The sequence below is a fragment of the Peromyscus eremicus genome, chromosome 9 (assembly GCF_949786415.1).
Source record: "Peromyscus eremicus chromosome 9, PerEre_H2_v1, whole genome shotgun sequence".
Classification (NCBI taxonomy): domain Eukaryota; kingdom Metazoa; phylum Chordata; class Mammalia; order Rodentia; family Cricetidae; genus Peromyscus; species Peromyscus eremicus.
In genome coordinates, this window is record NC_081425.1 from 9,491,647 (window position 1) to 9,511,399 (window position 19,753).

Consider the following 19,753-nt stretch of genomic DNA (forward strand, 5'->3'; position numbering starts at 1 on the left):
TAAGTTTGCTAAGGGTACAAATCAATTTTCAGTCCCTGAAAACTCAGTTGTTCAGACATTCCCAAGAGCAGAAACCAACACTTCTACACTACGTGAATCAAGACATTTGTTCACGTGCCTCCCTACAACTTACTTTTGTTGATTCATGTGTTATTAGTTAACACCCCCTCCAGGCCCTTTGCATTCTAACAGCACTAATGCAAGGACACTTCTTCCTTTTACTGCAAGTTTGTGGTTCTACACACCAGGTGAGGGTTTACATACTAAGCACCAGTGGACCGTATCTTCAAGCCATTGGGCTCATAGTTTACATATTACCATTGGAGGTTGGAAGCAGGAGCACATTCCTTCTTTAGAAATGAAGACATCAAATGAGGCTTGGAAAAGTACCTCAGATTCCTCTCCACTTCCAACATGCCAGGTGACATAATTTATTCCTTTCTGTGGAGACTGCAATCTAACATACTCAATACACCACAAAGGAGCTAGATAAGACTGCTAAGAGCAATTTCACCATCAGACTGCCTGAAAAGGTAAAAGCAGAGCAAAGAGGATCTGTGTGCACACTGGGGTGGTCAAATAGAGCTCACAAGCTCAAAGAAAACACTAATGTGGACCTTAGAACTTTAGCTAGCATGTGAGAATGCAAGAGGGTAGGTTTAAAATTTGGGGCCACAGCAATTGGAAAAACAGTACCATGTAAATACAGTGTAAATTCCAGACATTAAAGATCAAATTCTTTGTGGAGTGGTTAAGATGGGAATTAAGTAGTAAGTGCAATTTCTAATTAACTGATGTCGATGGGCAAAAAAACCCAAACATTACTGTATCAAGTTATGGAGGAAAAAAAGGTTGCACCTAGCCTCAAGTCAGATATAAACCTAAGAAACTGAACAAGTATGGAACTCACAAAATCCTGCCATTTACTTGTACCTTCATGCAAACTGCAAGACACAGCTTCAAGGTTCCTAAGCATTCTGATGGCTCATGCCACAACTCAGGATACTGGTTACATGTGTCTTAACACCTATAAACACAAAAAAACTAAGACAATTCCTCAGTACTACAAATCATCCTTTCTCATTCACTGCACAAGCATTCTAAATGATGTGCAATACAATCTAGCACACAACTCTGGCTTTCACTGTACCGACCTACACATTTTGTTTCAGAACAGAATCAGAAGACATACTGCTGAAAGCCAAGCCCCCTAGAGCTTAAATTCCTCTCCAAGTCCTACCTCCTCTAGCCTGCTAAGAGCAGTCCTCTGTCCATACCATGAAATTCTAAGTAATGACCCGTTCTTCAATTACTAGAGATGTACATTAAAAAACTAAAAGCTTCATACAAGAACTAATTCTGTACTCATGTTGCATTTACTTTTTTCCAAATATTCAGCATTACATGAGAAATCAAATCACTGGCCTTTTAATTTGGTACCTTGTTTCTAATCTATCATGACTTACAGAAATCTATCATCTTAAGTAGTAATCCTTAAGTGGCATACACTGTTTAAAAAAAACCTGAACATTAGAATATAACCAGTTTTAGACATCTCCAACACTTGAACAGTCTTTCCCTAAGTTTTAACCTCAGCATACGACTAATACACACTACATATACACATGTCCTAGTCAGAAAGGCATTAACTGGAAAGGCTTTTTATGCCTATCATCTAAAGTCCTAAAACAAAACAAAAAAAGACCTGACAAATTGTTCCTATAGACTTTCCTCCAAATTATGTTAGGAACCCAAATCAAAGTAGTTTTTCAGATCTATTTGAAAAGGTATCCTAACTGGCCTTATTCTTAGGTTTAAATTCAGGAACATTTAACCTTTCACCATGATTCCTCTTACCTGTAAAATTAAAGACAAAAATATAAACTTCACAGTTAAAGACTGGTCCCCATGCCCTCAACCGGGAAAATGTTTGGGCTACTTGTAGGAAAAAAAGATACAAGATCACCAGTGCTACAAGTTAACTTTATTTCCACATGCTCATTATGTACATCAAGTTTTTAAATGAAGTATTTATTAGCATTAAATGAACAGCACTTTTTAGTTTGTAACCACACTAACCACGCACCTCTAAATGCTCTGCACATGTCAGATTATTGGGGGAAAAAACCCATTGAAACCCTTGTCAACAATCTTCCTATGCTTTAAAATTCACAGGTCATTTTTCTGAATAGATCCTATACAAACTAGCAGTATGTTATAAATCACTTACCCAAAAAGAAAAGCACACTAATTCTGACTGAGCAGAGAGCAAAGCTGTCACCTCTACATAAAATAACCTGGAAAACTGCAAGGAGACATGATGCTTCTTGCCAGTTAAGACACCCAAAATGGACCTTGTCCACTGAACTTTTTGAATGCTTGAGATTCACCTACTAATTCTCTAAAACCAGACAAACTACATTAATATTATCAGTTACAGAACAAAATTTCATTATACATACAACAGATTTTTAGTGACATTGAATTGTTCTTTCTCCAGGCAGCTGCAGGTTGCATTGTGTCAGGAATTGTGTAGGACTGACTCTTCAAACCATGCACAGGGAAAAATCCAGCTGGTTTTCTGTGCTTTGGTTTGCCTGTTAAAATGAACATCTCAAGGGCTTTTAGTAAAATTAACAGTTTGTAAGGAGCTTTAAAATCTTAATAGTGCTTCCTTCTTAATAGAACTATTTACATGTAACATACAAGAACACAGCAAATCTCCTCTCCTGAAAAAGCCAACAGACCTAAGCCACCACAAGATCCAAGTGGAAGAGACCGAAACTTTTTAATTAGAAACTTTTAAATTAGAAACAAGACAATCAACTAGTCTCCCTAGCTGTTGAACCAAAGTTTACATGGATCTGCTTGATGTCCTTATAGAACCAAACTTAAGTGAGAACTAAAACAAAGTCTTGGAAAAAAATTCCACCTCACTGTGGGGCCACAAGGAAACATTTATTTATCATGTTACTTACTAGAATTAAATCTCAACACAAGTTAAAAACATTCTAAAACGTAAATCCTACGACACTGGCTCAGCATCCAATGATACTAATAAAGACCCTATTACTTTTAATACTTGTAACTTAGCGTATGTAGGAAGTACCTGGCAGGTACTTTGAAAGATGAACGTAATATTCAAAAAGTTTAAGAGCACAACTGACAGATCTCCCTTTATAGAGCATATGAATCATGTTGACATTATAGAACTTCTCATTTTAGAGTAATATTTCTCACTAATCATCTAAAACAACTTTCCTTCAACTCAAAAGGTTCAAAAACTCAGGTAAAAGTGATTACATTTCCAGTATTAATAATTGTACAATTCTGATCAGATTACATTTCCATTTTATTAATAATTGTACAGTTCTGATCACTATTCTAAACATGTATCTTACAGTAAACTCCATCTGCGAAATCCTTACCTTGCTACTCAGGATCCAAGACTAACAAGCTTCTTACATTTCTTTTAAAAAGCAGCACATAAAGAGATGGAAAACTTAACTCTAGGTGGTCTACTGCAACGACTATAAAAAGTTCAAATTATTATGTACTATTAGCTTAGATCTGGTTTAATAGCTCATCCTTATTCATTTTACTACTCTTTAGGTTCCCTTCCAACGGCATCTATTCACACAGCCGGGAACCAACTGTGGTGTCGGCATCTAGACAGGAGGAACTAGACCTGTAACGTGGAGCATTTTGATACTAACCCCAGTGCACCCCACTCAAGGGCAGCAGCAGGGAAGGACATGTGCACAGCTGCCCCTCCGTTTACAGTGAGGAGTTTGTCACCTGCCCTTAATTAAACCCACTCTCGCTTTTCAGGCAGCACATGGTAAGAACAGTTTGAAGGTCTTCTTACTGGGTGTGCACAACACAGTAGAAGCCGTTAACTGTTGCCACCAAGATCTCATGCACCAGGCACAGTGTCATCAGAAAACACCTCATCCTAAATGCAAAAAACCTCTCTACACAGGGATTCAAAGAAAATGTTTTCTTAACTCATGTCAATTCAACAGTTGAATAATGGTCTTAGAGTAAAATAACCCTGGAATCCTCTGGGTTCCAAGCGAGCACCATTCTACTTTTACCAACTAGAATACCTGTGGGTCTCTAAGCGCCACCCTCAAAACGCTAAGTCTGACGTGCAAACCCAGAGTAAATTGATTCAGTAAGAAACAAACCCAATTCCAACAGAGAAACTTACGTTTTACACTAGTGAAAACACCAAAAGTTACAAAGAGTTCATACACTCCATAGCAAACATTTTTTACAGTGGAAAGCGGCATCTTCAGCAATATTAATTTTCACATCTTCTGGTCACAATCCCCACCAAACTCAACAGGCCGGGACAAGTGCAATACCATAGAGAAACACAGCATTGCGACAAATCCCAGCCTGTGTAGAAAGGGGTTTGAGTTTCCCTTCCTTCTCTACAGACTTGTCACCACCACAGTCAGTTTTGCATGGATTTGCACAGCGGAGTATTATACAGCTGGATGCAAACCTGCAAAACTAACCATAGACCAGTGTTCAGTACGACAGTGGGACTGGGTGAAGGCCGAGGCTGGAGCTCTACAGCTGGCAGTACTGTAAGTGCTCGTAATGCAGTAGATAACTAGACACTACCTGCACTATAAGCACTTTAGTGCTACGGAAGCTGTCACATCAAACACACCACGCAGATTCTACATCGACACAATAAAAGTACAGAATTAGTTTAAAAAGAGAAAAAACACAACACTTGAAGTAAATAGCAGGCCACCATCAGTTTTGCATAGATTTGCACAACTACATTCTTCTTGTAGTGCAACTATGCAAAACTAACAGAGGGCTGCAAACACAAACTATGAAGAAGACCCCTACACGCTTGCTTGACTCGAGAGGTGAGGCCATAACTTCTTATGCCAGAAGGAGCACTTAGGGCAGTAGATGCCAGTCTACGTCACTATCTGCACTAGATGCACCTTAGAACAAAAAGCACTCAGCACCAGCAGCCCTCACCAGACTCCGCCCCCTTGGCTCCGAGGCAGCTGTCACCATAATGCTACAAGTGCCTTCACTGCAGTAGATGCACATATCACTACCTGCACTGTAAGCACTTTGACATTATTCTGACTGGTCAGTCTTCAGGTTCACAAGGTCAGGTTCTCTTTACTCCTGCTAAATTTGAAATAAATAATTAGAATAACAGCCCAAAGCGTTAACGTCTGTGACAAACATACATTTCAGCTCAAACCCAACAAGAGAAAAATCATCTAAAAGCAACAAGTTCCAAATTGTACACATTTAAGCCTTAAGTAGCATTCTTCCAAGTTCTAACCACCCCTATTGGAATGTCGACTCTTCCTTACACTAGGCCCCCCCCCCAAGTCCACACTTTAAGGGACACACACAAAAATCATACCATCCACAAATGAGACACACTATCAGCAGGGCTGTCTTGACTTGCTAGTACCTTTAAGAGGAAAGCTCCAGGTCCACCAGGCACCAACTCCTTTTCTTCTGTCCTCCACATTGGCAGACACTTGACAAAATCATTATTAATACAATTACTGTTTAATACATTTTAAGTTTATCATACAATTTAAAAAGTGAAGTACCACCCCAAATTATGTACCACCTCAAATTAAATCTACTGTATTAATCCAACTTAAAAGGTCTGCAACTATTTTGGAAACAGTTTCCAAAATCCACTGTAGATTTACTTAAAATCTAGCTCACCCACACTTAGTTCTGTAGGAATTTGACATAATACAAAACGCATTTATTTTACACTCTAAAACTCCAAGCCCGTTGCAAAAACTCAACGACAAAAATGAAAACAATCGTCTTTATATAAAGTTAACTACAGAAATTAGAATATACTTACCCACTCAGGCAAACTTCCTTCTCAGCATGGATCCTGGGGCAAAGCTTCGGTGCTGCTAGGTCCACGTGTATGACTAGGGTTGGGGGGGAGGGGGAACGAAGACAGAGAAAGGATAAGCGCATTTGCTCAAAATTACCACTTTCTAAACCCTTTCGAATTTGCTCTTTTCTAACCTTCCTAAAGGACAATCCTATCCATGTGCAAAACCAAGGCCAACAGAGCCAGACCAACAATGTATTGGGTGAAAAAACGGTAGGAGAGGAATAAAGTTGAAAAATTACGAAGATTCACGTACTCGCATGAATTAATGTGCTCCTTAAATACTGTAAATACGACCAACATCAACCCCGAACTGTGCTGTGCAGCTCGGGGCTTGAGGAAAGGAGCCACCATGGGACCATTCTTCACCACCCCTCCCCCCATCAAGACCTCGTGGCTGCAAGCCGGGATAAAGAGTTGTTTCCCCAACTGCTGGGATCCTCGTGGCAGGCTGCTCATTTTCTCCTCTCCTGGTCACGTCAAGAAAACCACGCGCCTGCTCCTCTCCCTAGCCCTCTCCCCTTCGGGCCGGCTGATCAAGAGAAAACGGGACGGGAACACCCGGCGCTGCCAAGTGCCCGCCACGCTCATGGAGCCCGGGGCCGGCAGCACATGTCGCACAAGGGGGCAAGCGGCGCTGCGGGTCCGGGCGCGGCCGCCAGGGGGCGGCAGGTCAGAGCCGGGCCGCGCCGGACGCGGACAAGTCCCCCCCCCCTTCCCCGCGCCCGTTTCTGGGCGGCTGCGCGGCGAGCGGCGGCGGCGGCGGGGAGGCCGGGGCGTAGCGAGGCTCCGGACACGCCGGCCGTCCTTTGTGTCCCGCGCGCCCCGCGGCCGGGCTCCGGGGGAGCGGGGGGGGGGCCGGGCACGGGGCTCGCCGCACGCGGCCCGAGGCCTAAGCCGGGAACAATCGGCGGCGGCGGCGGCGGCGGCGGCGCGCAGTCGCCGCCATGTCCCCCGCCCTCGGCGCGCGCGGCGCGGCCCGCCCCGCAGGAACATGGCGGCGGGGCCGCCGCTCCTGCCGAGCCCGCCCAGCCCTCCCGCGCCGCGCTCGCGGCCAGCGCCCGGCCCCGCGGCTCCACGCCGTCCCGGAGGCGGGCCGGGGCCTCCCGGGTCTCTCCCCCACCCCCCGGGCCCCCGGCGGGCCCCTCCGCCGCCTCCCCGCACGCGGGGAGCTGCCCACGCGGTGGCACACAAAGCCCACGCGGAGCTGAGCGCGCGGGGGGCGGCCGGGCCGTCCCCCCCACCCACCCACGTCGCCGCCCCGCAAGCTCCAGCGTCCCGGCGACCGCTCGGGGCGCGCACAAAGTTTAGGGGCCGCCCGCCGCCCGCCCACGCCGCGCCGCCCGCCCGCCCGCCGGCCCGCCCGCCCGCCCGCGCGCAGGTTCCTCGTGGGCGCGCCCCCTCCCGGCCCGCGGCCTGCCCCATGTGCCGCCGCCGCCGCCGCTTTTGTTCTGGAGGCGCTTTAACTCTCGCCCCCCGGGAGAAACTTTGCCCGCACGGCCGCCGCGCGCCCCGCCCGGCGCCCGCCCCGCTCCCGAGACGGCCGGCGGCCCTCGTGCGGAGCCTCCCGAGGGCCATTGTGTGCGCCGGGCAGGGCCCCCGCGGGGCTCCGGGCCGCCGCCCCCTCGGGCCCCTCCGGGCGGCCCGCGTGCGCGCCAGGGCGTGCGCGCCAGGACGGCCGCCCCACGCCGGCGCCCCAACGGCCCGAGACCCACCCGGCCCCGCCGCCCCGGGCCGTCCCGCCCGCCCCGCCGCCGTGCCGGGGAGCGCACACAACAGGTTTCCCCCCCGAGCCGGCGGCGGGCCGGGCGCACTCACCGGAGCAGCCGCCACCATCTTCGCCAGCCTCCGCGCCACTCCGGCCCTCCCGAGGCCCCAGGCCGGTGGAGGAGGAGGGGTGGGGCGGCGTGGCCGGCCCGGGCCGCGCTCGGGGCTCCGTGGAGGGGCGCGGGCGGCGTGCGGACCGTCCCCACCCCTCGGCCTCGCCGCGGGGCGCGAAGTGGCGCGAAGGCGCAGGCCGGGCGGCGGCGGCGGCACCTCGAAGGACCATGTGGGTGAATGAAGGGCGGCGGCTCCCGCCTCAACGTAAATACGGACAAGCCCCACTCCCTCATTAGCATAAAAAACAAAGTACTTCCGACCTCCCCGCCCGCCCGCCAATCACCGCAGGCCACGCCCACGGCGGCTCGTTCTTGGCGGCCGGGAGAGCGGGAGCCGGGGGAACCGCTGGCGGCGCCGCGCCGCCTCCCCGGGCCGCGCTTCCCCCCCCCCCCCCCGGCGGGGTCCGCCCACCGGCCCCGGCGCGGGGCTCCGGGCCGGGACCCCTCGCGCCACGCCCCCGGCACGCCCTCCCGAGCCGGCCCCGCGCGTGCGGACCCCGCGCCGCACACCCTCCTGCGAGCGCACGCGGCTGGGGCTTCCCGCCAGCCGCGCTCGCCGTGGACTCGACGGAGGCGCGGGGGGACCGCTGCCTCCCGGCTCCCCTCGCCCGGCGCGAGTCCGGCCGGTCATCGGGGCCACCCCCACCTCCCACCCCCCCACCCCGGTCCCCCCGGAGCCGGAGACGAGGCAGATCCACCCCCCCACCACCATCACCTCCGAGCTCCTCCGGCCACGCAGCCTTTTGAACCCGGGAAAGAATGCCCAGCTCGTCTTGGGAAGGTTTCCTTAACCTGGCCGCGTGGAGCCGGAGCGCGTGCCCCGGCGGCGGGGGCTTCTCGGCCCCTACCTGAGCCGCCTCCCTTGGCCAGCTGCACCGAGAACTCTTGGCTCGCCCTCCGGTAGAAAAAGCACAGGGCTCGGAAAGAGCCTTGTAAACAACCACAGAGCTGAGATAAGCCCACTCCCTGCTACACGCTGTGGTTCAGGAAATTCCAGAATTCTCAGAAACCTTATTAAAAGAAGTGAGAATTCATAACATCTACTACAAACAGCTATTTCAGATTGGTTTCGAATAATCCAGTTCGTAGTCTTGGGAAAGCACTTGCCACCCTGTTTCGTGCTCTTTACAAGAAAACTGTAAAACGTGTGCTACCCGAAGAGGTCTATAATGTCCAAATGTTTCGGGTTTTGACATTCAACTCTTGGCACGTTTGCCATTTATTATCTCCCTCACTTATTTTCTCATGTGTTGCTTAACTTCGGCTAACATTTTTAAAAAGTAGGTTAATGTTTTGCTTTCAGTACTATTTAATATTAAGAATCTATTTTCTAGATACTTTGTTTTGCTTTGAAAATCAAAATGCATGACTTTTGAATATGTGTTCCTTCTGTAATAGAGACGTTTATGAGTTACTCAAAGGTGGAAATGACTGCTAATTTTATTAAGTTTCATTTACATAACTTTTAGCTGGCACTGACTAATCATGTCGATTTTCTTGACAACTTTCATCTTCTGCTTCAAACTGGAGTGAGAATGTTCATCACACACTCTGAATCGTGGGAAATCCCACCTATAATAGACAAGTTTCTTGGCAGAAAGTTACTTATTTCATAGTTTCGTTCCAATTAAAATCAACAAAATATAGTCCTATTTTAAGAGTCTGTTTTAAGATATCTAACAATATCTGGAAATCTGACATGCAGTCATGAGTTTTCTATGACTATAGTAAGTATGAAGGATTTGGCTCTTAACATGTACACTTTTTTACAGTAATCGGGATTTTGGAAGATGTAAATTCATTTAAACTCATTGACTCAGAAGGCCCAGAAAGTCTCAGAATTACTAGGTTACATTTTCTTTTAAAAGTGTGCAGTCATACTTCCTTTCAAAATTAATAGATCATATTGGTTAAAATACTTGTAAACTTTTTATATCAAATGAATTTGAAACAGCCCCTCTCTCTGCCTCTCTCTCTCTCTCTCTCTCTCTCTGAGTGTGTGTGTGTGTGTGTGTGTGTGTGTGTGTGTGTGTGTTTGAAGCCATTACTGTTTAGAAACCTCGGTTTCAGAGTCCACAGCTAGATATATTTTATAACTAAAAGAAAATTTTGTGAACATGATCCTGAACATCACAAAATTACTTGAACTGTTCTCAAATGCCTTCTGCAACCAAAGCATATAAAAACAAAGGTATGTGAAATGCCAGGGAGACACATGCCCTTGAAAGTCATATCAAACACAGTGTGATTTCACAGACTCCTGAGCCTCCTCCAGTAGACACGGAAAGCTGAGTTCAGTATAAGAACAGTGCCGTAAGTGAGTACTCACATGCTGTGCTACAAGCAGTAGACAAGCGCCTTTCACAGTTCACTCATGGGATTCCGAGTCTCAGAGGGTAGATGGTACAAACTGAGGCCGTCTACAAAGTCCCTGAGCTGATTACCGAAACTTGTTACCAATTGACTGTGACACGATCAGTTGACCAGAGTTTAGATTTTGAAAGATCATCATGTAAAATATTCTTTTAGAGCATAATTATAAGGTCTTAAGAAACTTACAGAATAACCATCACATTCATATCTTAGAGGGGAAATTTTAGAATCTCAACTACATATGACTCCTGGGTGTCATTTTTTTAAACATGTATAATTCAGTAATTCAAAGATAATAATCTATAAATTAATAATCTATAAATTGAGCAACTAAGTACATTTACTATTCTTGAAGATTCATATTTTGAGTGGATTCTTTTCTTAAGATCATTTATTTCTACCACAGTATTTGAATTTAATGGGAAATGGAAACCAAATTTAACTGTGAGTTTAGGAAATTAACTCATTGTAAAATAAGAATGTCTTTGGCTCTTCTTTGGTAATGTAGCAAACTGCCCAGCAGTACAAATTGAAAGATGAATTTTAGAATTTTTTTTCAGCATGTCTGTATGTTTGGAACTGCGTAATCTAGTCTTCCATATTGGTTGTGTTTAATCTTGACCAGTAACAACTTGTATCCGGTCTCCCCATCATAATATATGTACTCACAGTTCTTTCTGTACTGGTTAGAGGTACAGCAGAGAATCAGACAGAACCCATGCCTATTACAAAATCAAGAACTACAAAACGTTGCTGGTTACCAAGAATCTTTTAGGAGTGAGCTGCAAGTTTTGGGTCTTCAAACCTGTATTCTGTTTGCTCCTTCCAATGGCTCTTCGAATACTTCCCCCAATGTGGGCTTATTAAGAAGTCATCTGGTAGTGATGCCCATATAGAGTCAATATAGGGATTATTCATTCACCACAAACGATGTTCCAAGGCACTACGTGAGTCTGTAAACTTGTGATGAATGCAGAGTCCTTTGATCATTTAAATGGAAAGTTCCAGCTATGTCTTTGGAATTAAATTAGAAATTATGGATGGAAAGACAAGTAAATGCGTGTGTTTCAGTAAAAAGCCATTATCACCTTTCTTTTCTTCTTTCCATCCTTTCTTTTCCTGCTAGATCTCTGAAGCTGTCGCTGTGGCACACTGAAGAGGTGGAGGGTGATTTCTCAGTTAAGAAAGTCAGTCACACTAGGTGCTATTTATCACAGCACCACAACAGCCCTGAAGATTGTCCAGTGCAGCTGTCTGCCAGTGTGTGTAAAACTGGGGCTTTTACACAAACAGAAAAGTATGGTATAGTTTCTATTAAACGTGTAACGGCAACGTATTTTATAGTACAGTATAGTAAAGTATTTCACTACTTTTTCACATTTCTATTAGGGCACAACATCAAAATTACAAGTAGCTAATTTTAAACTTCTTATTCTTAATTCAGTGTTTCTCAACCTGACTGTTCTTTTCTTACTCAAGGAGCCATTAAGAAATGCAAATATCTGGCTCATACTTGCAGACATTCTAATTTAGTTAGTCAGAAGTATGGCCCTTTCCCCCCCTTTTAGTTTCCAGATCATGTTTCATGTTTATGTGAAATCGGGCAGTACTGCCAGCTTTGGTACTTACTCTAACATTAGGTAAAAATGTCTGACTAATTCTTACCATGTTGGTTAATAGTGATAGGTGCTTTTGCCTGCTCATCCCAATTGCATGCATACAGCACACACAGAGAAGCCACGAGACAGTGACCAAGGTTGTTCTAAGTTTCTCATCAAGGATTCGAGGTGCCAAGTCTGACAGAGAAAGAATCTGGAAACGACTGGAACCTGAACATGACCACCAGCAGCAGCACTAGAGCCAAGGCATGCTGGGAAGCCCCAGACAGTGCTGTCCTGACTGCTGTACAGGCTGGCGGCTGAAGAAGCTAAGGGGTCATACTTGTTTGGATAGAAGTTGACAGATCGTTTTTCCTCCAATCAGCTTTAAGAAAAGTGTATATAGCAATCATCCAGACCACTTACAAATTTTTAAAAATAACAAAAGACCCAATCAGAAGGGTCCAGGGGAGAAGATATTACTAAGTGCCACTACTTTCTGTTGATTATATTTAATTCCCGAAGAGTGTCTTAGATTTCCTCTGTATTGTTGGTTTCAAACATTGGGTTTAACCTCATCTGATATCAGAGGAGACAGACTGTTGTAGTCTTCCCCCAGCTGTATTTTTTCCCCTAATAGTTCCCAAAATAGCCCAAGACCTGGATTGCATAGTTTTTTTATTTTATTTAAATCTATTCAAAATAACAGATTTCACAGTCATTATACTATTTTATAAAATTACATGTAAGTATTTATTTTCATTCTTGGAGTTGAACCTAATTCTTTGTGTGTATGTCAAGGTGGTGAAGAATGAACTTATTGTGAAATTGTTGTTAGTGTCTGATAATTTGCCTGTTTTCATGAACTTTGAAAGTTGGCAAACACTGTCTTCAGAATAAAGATTTGTGGTGGTTCAGCTGCTGTATTTCTTTAAGATATTGTTGGAGCACAGAGAAACCCTGTCTCGAAAAGCAAAAAAAAAAAAAAAAAAAAAGAAAGATATTGTTGGAGGAATAGACCTTGGGGAGGTTGGAACAGGGAAATAAAGGGTGTATATGATGTTTTTTGTTTTTTGTTTTTTTAAAAAAAGACTAGATAATCTGGGCCAGCAATATGGTTCAGCATGTAAAGGGACTTGTTGACAACCTGGGGACCCAAGTTCGGCCCCCAGGACACAGAGTGGAAGGAGAGAACCCATCTTGCAAGTTGTCCTCTGGCATTCACATGCATAGCTTGGCATATGCTCCAGAATGCATACACAATAGACAAATGTAATACATTTTTAAAAGAATAGATAATCTGTTAAAACCATTAACTACCAGAAGTAGTGTTTGCCTGAAACCTCCAATAAAGGATATTTTTTCTTTAATTGTATTTATCTATATTGTTTGTATATAGTACTTTTCCAAAATTTTGTGAGAATAAAATGTAAAACAAATGATGTTAGCCACACATACTAAGATGTGTCCACTGTGAGTATTTGCTTGCAAAATATTAGACTCGGTTGTTTACTTGCCTCTCTCATGGGGAAGCTGCGGTTGCTCTTATTAAGTAGAACAAATCCAAGAGAATACTTGGAGCTGAATAATACTTAAAACACTTAAATACACTTAAAGTTGACTTAACATCAACATAAAAAGGGATGAGGAATGCTGGTTTAGAGTAGTCAGAGGGGTGGGGGAACAGGTTCGGTTTAAAAGCCTAGACAGGCAGTGTTGGAGCTGTTCTGTGTTGACGTGTAACAGAAGGCTGCTTGGGACTGATGTGCATCGTGCACTTCATATATTGCTTCGCAGTTTCAAAACAATAACAGCAGCCAGGAGGAAGGTGTCCGTGTAAGATCTCAAGGGAAGCAGAAGCAGGGATGAATGAGATGCACATAAGGATGGTGTGGTTCAGGAACTGCAAATCACTGCTGGAGTTTGTTCCCTGATGATTAGACGTGGATGAGCTGAGCTGGTAGCATCTACAGTCGTGGGCAGAAATGACAAATCAGTCAGTTAATGTTTACAAAACTGATGTTGCCTCGTGTGACTCAGAAGACTGGCTTTTACAGTATCAAATATTTAAGAAAGGACTAACCTCTTATCACCTAAGAGAATTCTTTCAATATACAGCGTTTAAGAGAAGACTAGCATCTACTATCCAGATACACTGTGCTGATTAAAACTCCATCAAATATTAGCTATCTAAGCCAGGTATCTCAATATCCACTGTTCAAGAAAAGCTGATGCTTAATTTTGTTTGAACAAATTAGCCACGTTTAAAGTCTAATGTGTGTTCATCTAAAATAATTACTAGAGCCTGAACTCAAAAATGATTGAGTTTATCAACACATGTGCAAGGTCTAGATACAGAATCACTAATGCCCATGTTAAAACTCAATCCTTAGAGATGTGTTTGGTGCCTTGTAGCCAACCTGAAAAGAGACATAACTTTCTTTGGTAATACAGTCAGTCACTCAGCTAGTATATTAAAGATAATAGAGATGAAGAGTCCGGGATGAAGAGACAACGGACACACCGACTCTGGAATCTGTTACTACCTGGCTTGAATTATGAACTCAGTATTGAGTTGTGATCAAGGAATGAAGTGGTGGCAGTGGCTAGGGGTAGGAGGTATAGTCCCAATGTCGCCGAGGCTAATCAGGTAGTTCAGGATTCAGAAGAACAGACAGAGGCGAGGCATGAAATGAGCTGCTGGTCTCCGGGGCCTTGTGAACACAAGCTTTCCGGGATACCTGAGTGATTCCCTTGCTGACTTCCATGTGGAGTACTTGCTCTACAGAACAGACAGCAGTGCCTTCTTCTCTTGAACATGAACCATGTGAGTCACTGTAGAATCGGATACTTTTTTCACAAGTGTGCAGGTGGGCGAGTTCAGCCATGAATAGGTTGCTTCATCAATTTCTAGGGAACTATGCACAGGATCATATCCCTGGCATAAAACCAATGTGAGATGGAAATGGGGTTTTCAGACTTAAGTGGAATTTCAAAAGAATGTTAGGAGATTACAGCAGGCAATGTCATGACCGTTGACCAATTAAATCTTCACAAGCATCCAGTCACGAGTGTGTTTGGGAAGCTGGGTCCTCTTGGAAGGGTGATTCCACTGATTGTGGCAATCTTTGCTGTTTGCATGCAGGAGAACAGTCCAAAGCTCCTGAATCAGTATCTGCGAGTATAGTCCCCAGGCTGTCAAGTCGAGGTCCTAGGGAACACAGAACATGTATTAGGGCGAGACAAAAGCCGCAGTAGAAACAGGTGAGATGTACAGCCAGAAAAAAAGTCAATGCAATGCAGCAGCTATCACAACACCATGTGGGAAAACTGACCAAGAGAAACAAAGTTCTACTCCAGCTAGATAGTCCTAAATACCTCCTTTCCAGGGAATGCACTGCCTCGGCCGGCCCTGGAGTGAAAAGGAGAAGGGTGAGAAGCACTGACTGGGTGTGCTAAGGAACTATGAGGAGGGTGATGAGATGAACCAGCAACAGCACTCTCGCAGGGCTCCTGGTCAGCCTAAGGGCTTCTCTAGCTCCTTGTATTCTCAGGCAAGATTAAATGCTACAGTTTAGTGAGGTAATATTTTGTAGCACTACTATCATATATTTTATACTACATTAAAGCAATATTGGCCAAACTAGAGTCAGTGATTCTGAGCTTGAAAACATCTCCTATAGTTTTCATTTTCACTTTCACTTAGGAATTTCCTGTGGTTTTGACATAAACTGCCAACCAAGGTAACACAGTGTTACAGATTTTACATGGGATTGCTAATCATTACAAATGAGAATAGCTGCATTGAATAAAGAGCCAGTATTTTAAATGTTAGCATTTCCAACTCTCCACACCTCCTTCAGTAACTCTTTATATTATTATTTTTAATTATTATTATTATCATTTATAACTCTGGGGAACTAACCCCCTTTTAAATGCTAGGCAAATGCTCTATACTGAGATATAGCCTCAACTAAAATACATAGTAGTAATGCACTCACATGAACAAAACAGCAAATCTCACTTTCTCCGGTTCTAAACTTATTCAATAAGTAAAAAGGTTGCCATTGTTTTGGTTGCTAGCAGAAAGAAAAGACAAGAAGTATTCTCATATTATCATTTCTAGACAATAGCAAATTGAAAATGCAGAAATTTAAGATTCTTACATCTCAAATTTTTTCAGATCATCCATAAAACACCTGACAGTTTCGGACCGCCCTGATTAAAATAGAAATGACGTATCTGTGTTTAAGCCAAGGAATGGAGCTTACCTACAGACCCAGGTGGGCATCTGAGCTGTTTGACACACTGCTTTGTAATCACAGGTAGCTTTCTACTTCTCAGTTGCTTCGTCTCTATAATTAGAACATTAACCATTTCTGTCTTGTCAGGATATTCATAATAACAATTGAAATTGAAGATGTAAAACAGTTGAGGGTCATTAAATCGGGACTAAATAAATACTATCATTAATATAGAGTTAAATGCACCATGATAAGATTATTTGCCAATATTTAAGGTCTTTTGGTGAAAATATATTCAATCATAGTTATACATACTGAGTCACAGCCTCACACATTGCATTTTCTAAGAGAGGAATATAATTTTAGAAACTGCAATGCTAGTGTCACCATAAAAGTAGCTACTCGACTGTCAAGGTACTTATTAAACATCCCTCTACTTTGGAGCTTGTCTGCGTACCAACGCATACACATAGACACATGTAGCAGAAATACAGCTGAGCTTGTGTTCACGAAGTAAGGGAAAAATAGCTTTGATTCTAGCTACAGCATCAGTCCAAAGAGGAGTAAAAAAAACAAACAGACAGACAGATAAACTTATGTTCTTTTAAAGCCCTTTCTTGGCTTAAGATTCCCGAGAACCATGATTAAACATTAAATTTACTTCTAAATGGGTAGATTTGCTCTGAACTGAATTTAGAATTATCCTCATTTGGAACATGATAGAACCTATTTTGTTTTAGCCCCCTACCGTCTTTGGACAAATCCAATAGTTCTATAATGAATGAATAAGTGGCTGAATTCATTTATTCATTCAACAAGTAATCATTGAGTGGCTACAAAAATGATAACACAGACAGCTTGTTTTCAGGAGAAATATGCATAGAATGGACCTGTGTGGTAGTATTGTATGGGGAAACAGGCAGCACAATGTCTTGCAGTGTGAAGATGCAGGATACAGAGTTCCTTTGTGTGCATCTATACATTTTTAAAATAAACATACAGAAAGTGAATCTTCCCTCGTCTGTGTGTGTCATTCCGAGTTGTTTGTGCAGAGCTGAGGTTGGGAGAGCTGCCAACATTTGCCAGTGGAACCGTGAGGGGGGCAACTGGGAAGAGCACAGGGATACTGGCATTGCTCGCCTCACTTGTAAGAGTTCCATCTTTCCATCCGTCACTTAGTGACATCCGTCACTAAGGATACCCCAACCAGGGTTTTCCTCTTAACCTCCCATCACCCCAAAAATTGTAGACAAGTGTTCTTTTCCCTTGTTCTTTGTAAAAATATTTAAAAAACTGGAACACTTCCCTTTTCTTTTCCCTACTTTTTTTTCAACAGTTAACACATTCGATTGAATTTACCCCCTGACTGCGTCTTTTGTTTATTTTTTCACCACTCTGCTGAGGGGAGCCATCTTTTCTTAGATCATTCCTATCTAGCTCTTTAACATCTTTCTTTTGTTATTCAATTTTGTCTGTTCAAAGCAGTTTCTCCCTAAGACCATTCACACCAGCCCTTCCCTCTGCCAAATGGCAGACAGATAAGGACACCAAGAGAAAAGCAACAGAGAACGAACTTTTAAATGTTAAGTTAAATCTTCCTAAAGTGAATTCTTTCTAAGTGGTGTATTCATGTGCGTGAAAGGGAGAAAAACAAACCAAACAAAAACCTCTAAGATTTTCACCTCATTCTGGGAGATGCTAATTTGTTCTTATTCATAAAAGCTATGGAGAAAAATGGAAACACATCAGTTAATTGTCAAAATTGTATATCGTATTGTTGCTATTGGCTGTGACCTCTGATTTCCCAGGAGCAGTGGGTTAGGTAGTGAAATAATCCTAATAGGATCCAGGAATCCGGATCAACGGAAATCTTTAACTATGCTTCCTTGTGTTAGTAGACCCTGTGATTAAGTATTTTTAGAACTCTCACTCTTTTTAACAACCAGAGGTCTTTGACTACTCTTCCGAGCCGCACTGTGCGTGTAACCAGGTAGGTTTGGAAGTCCTGCTTGCACACCGGCAGTAAGCAGGCCATCAACCACAGTGTCAACATATTTTCAAAGAAGCTTCAGAAAAGGTGAATTTTATAATTCCCTTTAATGGCTTCCATGGAAGGAAACACAGAATCTTTCTCTACAGTGTCAAAACTGTAGAAATCAAGACAGTTGAGGGGAATACTTTGGTTGATGCCTAATTATGAGGGTCAAGGGTTAGTTCATTGAAGAGATGACGTAGCAGAAAACTGTGTCCACCAAGGAAGCAAAGTGAGTTCAGACATCACTCCAAAACTTAACAGTGAAAACAAGCAAACAGGCAAATTAAACACTTGTAGTTTACTTTTACCCTCAAAGTCTGTAGTACACAAAAATATATATTTTGGGCATACTTGTTACATTAAAAAAATTAATGGACCATGTAAATGATACTCTAAAAAATAAACCATGCTTAGATAGGCAAGGATTTCACATGAGTCTAAAAACAATTGAAGTACTAAGATTAAAGTAGTCTAAAAAGGCAACAATGGCTCACTTGTAAAACAGATGCCATTTCAGAATTTTTTACTTTTTAGATTTAAAGTGTAATTTGTGTAACTTGAAAACCAAAGGAATATTTAAGTCTAGAAAGTTTGAGACATGCGTGGGAATTATAGAATGAACCAGACGAGAGGTGAACAGCTTTTAATGAATTTAGACTTTATCTCCCACCCAACAGAGGTTTTGCTGTCTGTGTTACACTGATGTGGCTCAAGAATGAAGGTTTCTCATCTCTAATTTATGGAGTTTGGGGAAAACATTGGGGAAGGAAAGGCTTCAGGGAAACCCTAACTTACCAAAGAGTCACAGTGCCAGTGATTTGTGGGTTACAGCTACCTACATGCCCATTAATAAGGGTGTGACTCTAGCTGGTCTATTAAGAACAACTTTTTTGGCAGGGTCTAAAACAGGATCAGTGTTCCTCTAGAAATTATATATAGCAAGCTCCATTTCCATTGGAAATTTATATTTAAACAAACATGCCAAAAATTTCCATAGGCACAGCATGTGTGTATGCATGCACTCACACACACCCCCCAGACACAGACAACACACACACACACACACACACACACACACACACACACACACACACACACGGGGAGGGGGGGCGTGGGCAGAACTTTCTGAATGGGCATATGACAAAGGCTCTTTTGGGTTCTCTATGCCTGTGAATTTGTCCTGCTTCAGTGAAGAAAACTTTATGCAGGTCTTTGATGTGAAGTATTATGAGGTAGCCTTAATGGATAAAATGATCAGGGAATATTTGTAGTGTTAAATTTAAAGGCAGCTAAAGATTACAGCCATGGAAAATTCTTTCCCAGCCCCTGAGTCTTTCATAACATGTGCTAAATGAATTCATGCCATTAATCACACATTTTTTGGGGGGTGAAGGATTATCTCCATATGATTGCTGTTAATTTTCTCTCTTAGTAAAGTAGAAAAATAATTCATGGCTGTATGCTGCATAATGGTGTTATTAGCCACATTAAAGTATTTCTGTTAATTTACTTAGCAAAAACAGAATCTGAAGAACCAACATTGCAGGTAGGAAAACTTTGATATGGGAAAAATTTGAGAGGAGAAGAATTTTAGAGAGAAAGAATTAAGGGCACCTGAAGAGCTAGGAAGTAGCTTGACATATTTATTATGAACTTGAAAGAAGAAATAAGAAAGAAGGGTGATTCTTTAAAGCATGAGTTTCTGA

General features: G+C 43.4%; 1 long non-coding RNA gene across 1 annotated transcript; it reads right to left on the reverse strand.

The window, feature by feature from the left end:
• Positions 1-1,964: 1,964 nt before the first annotated feature.
• On the reverse strand, positions 1,965-4,076 carry LOC131919854 (uncharacterized). The gene is made up of 2 exons (XR_009381436.1): positions 3,429-4,076; positions 1,965-2,597 (listed from the first exon to the last, which is right to left on the reverse strand). It is a non-coding gene; the product is annotated as an uncharacterized LOC131919854 (long non-coding RNA).
• Positions 4,077-19,753: the final 15,677 nt, after the last annotated feature.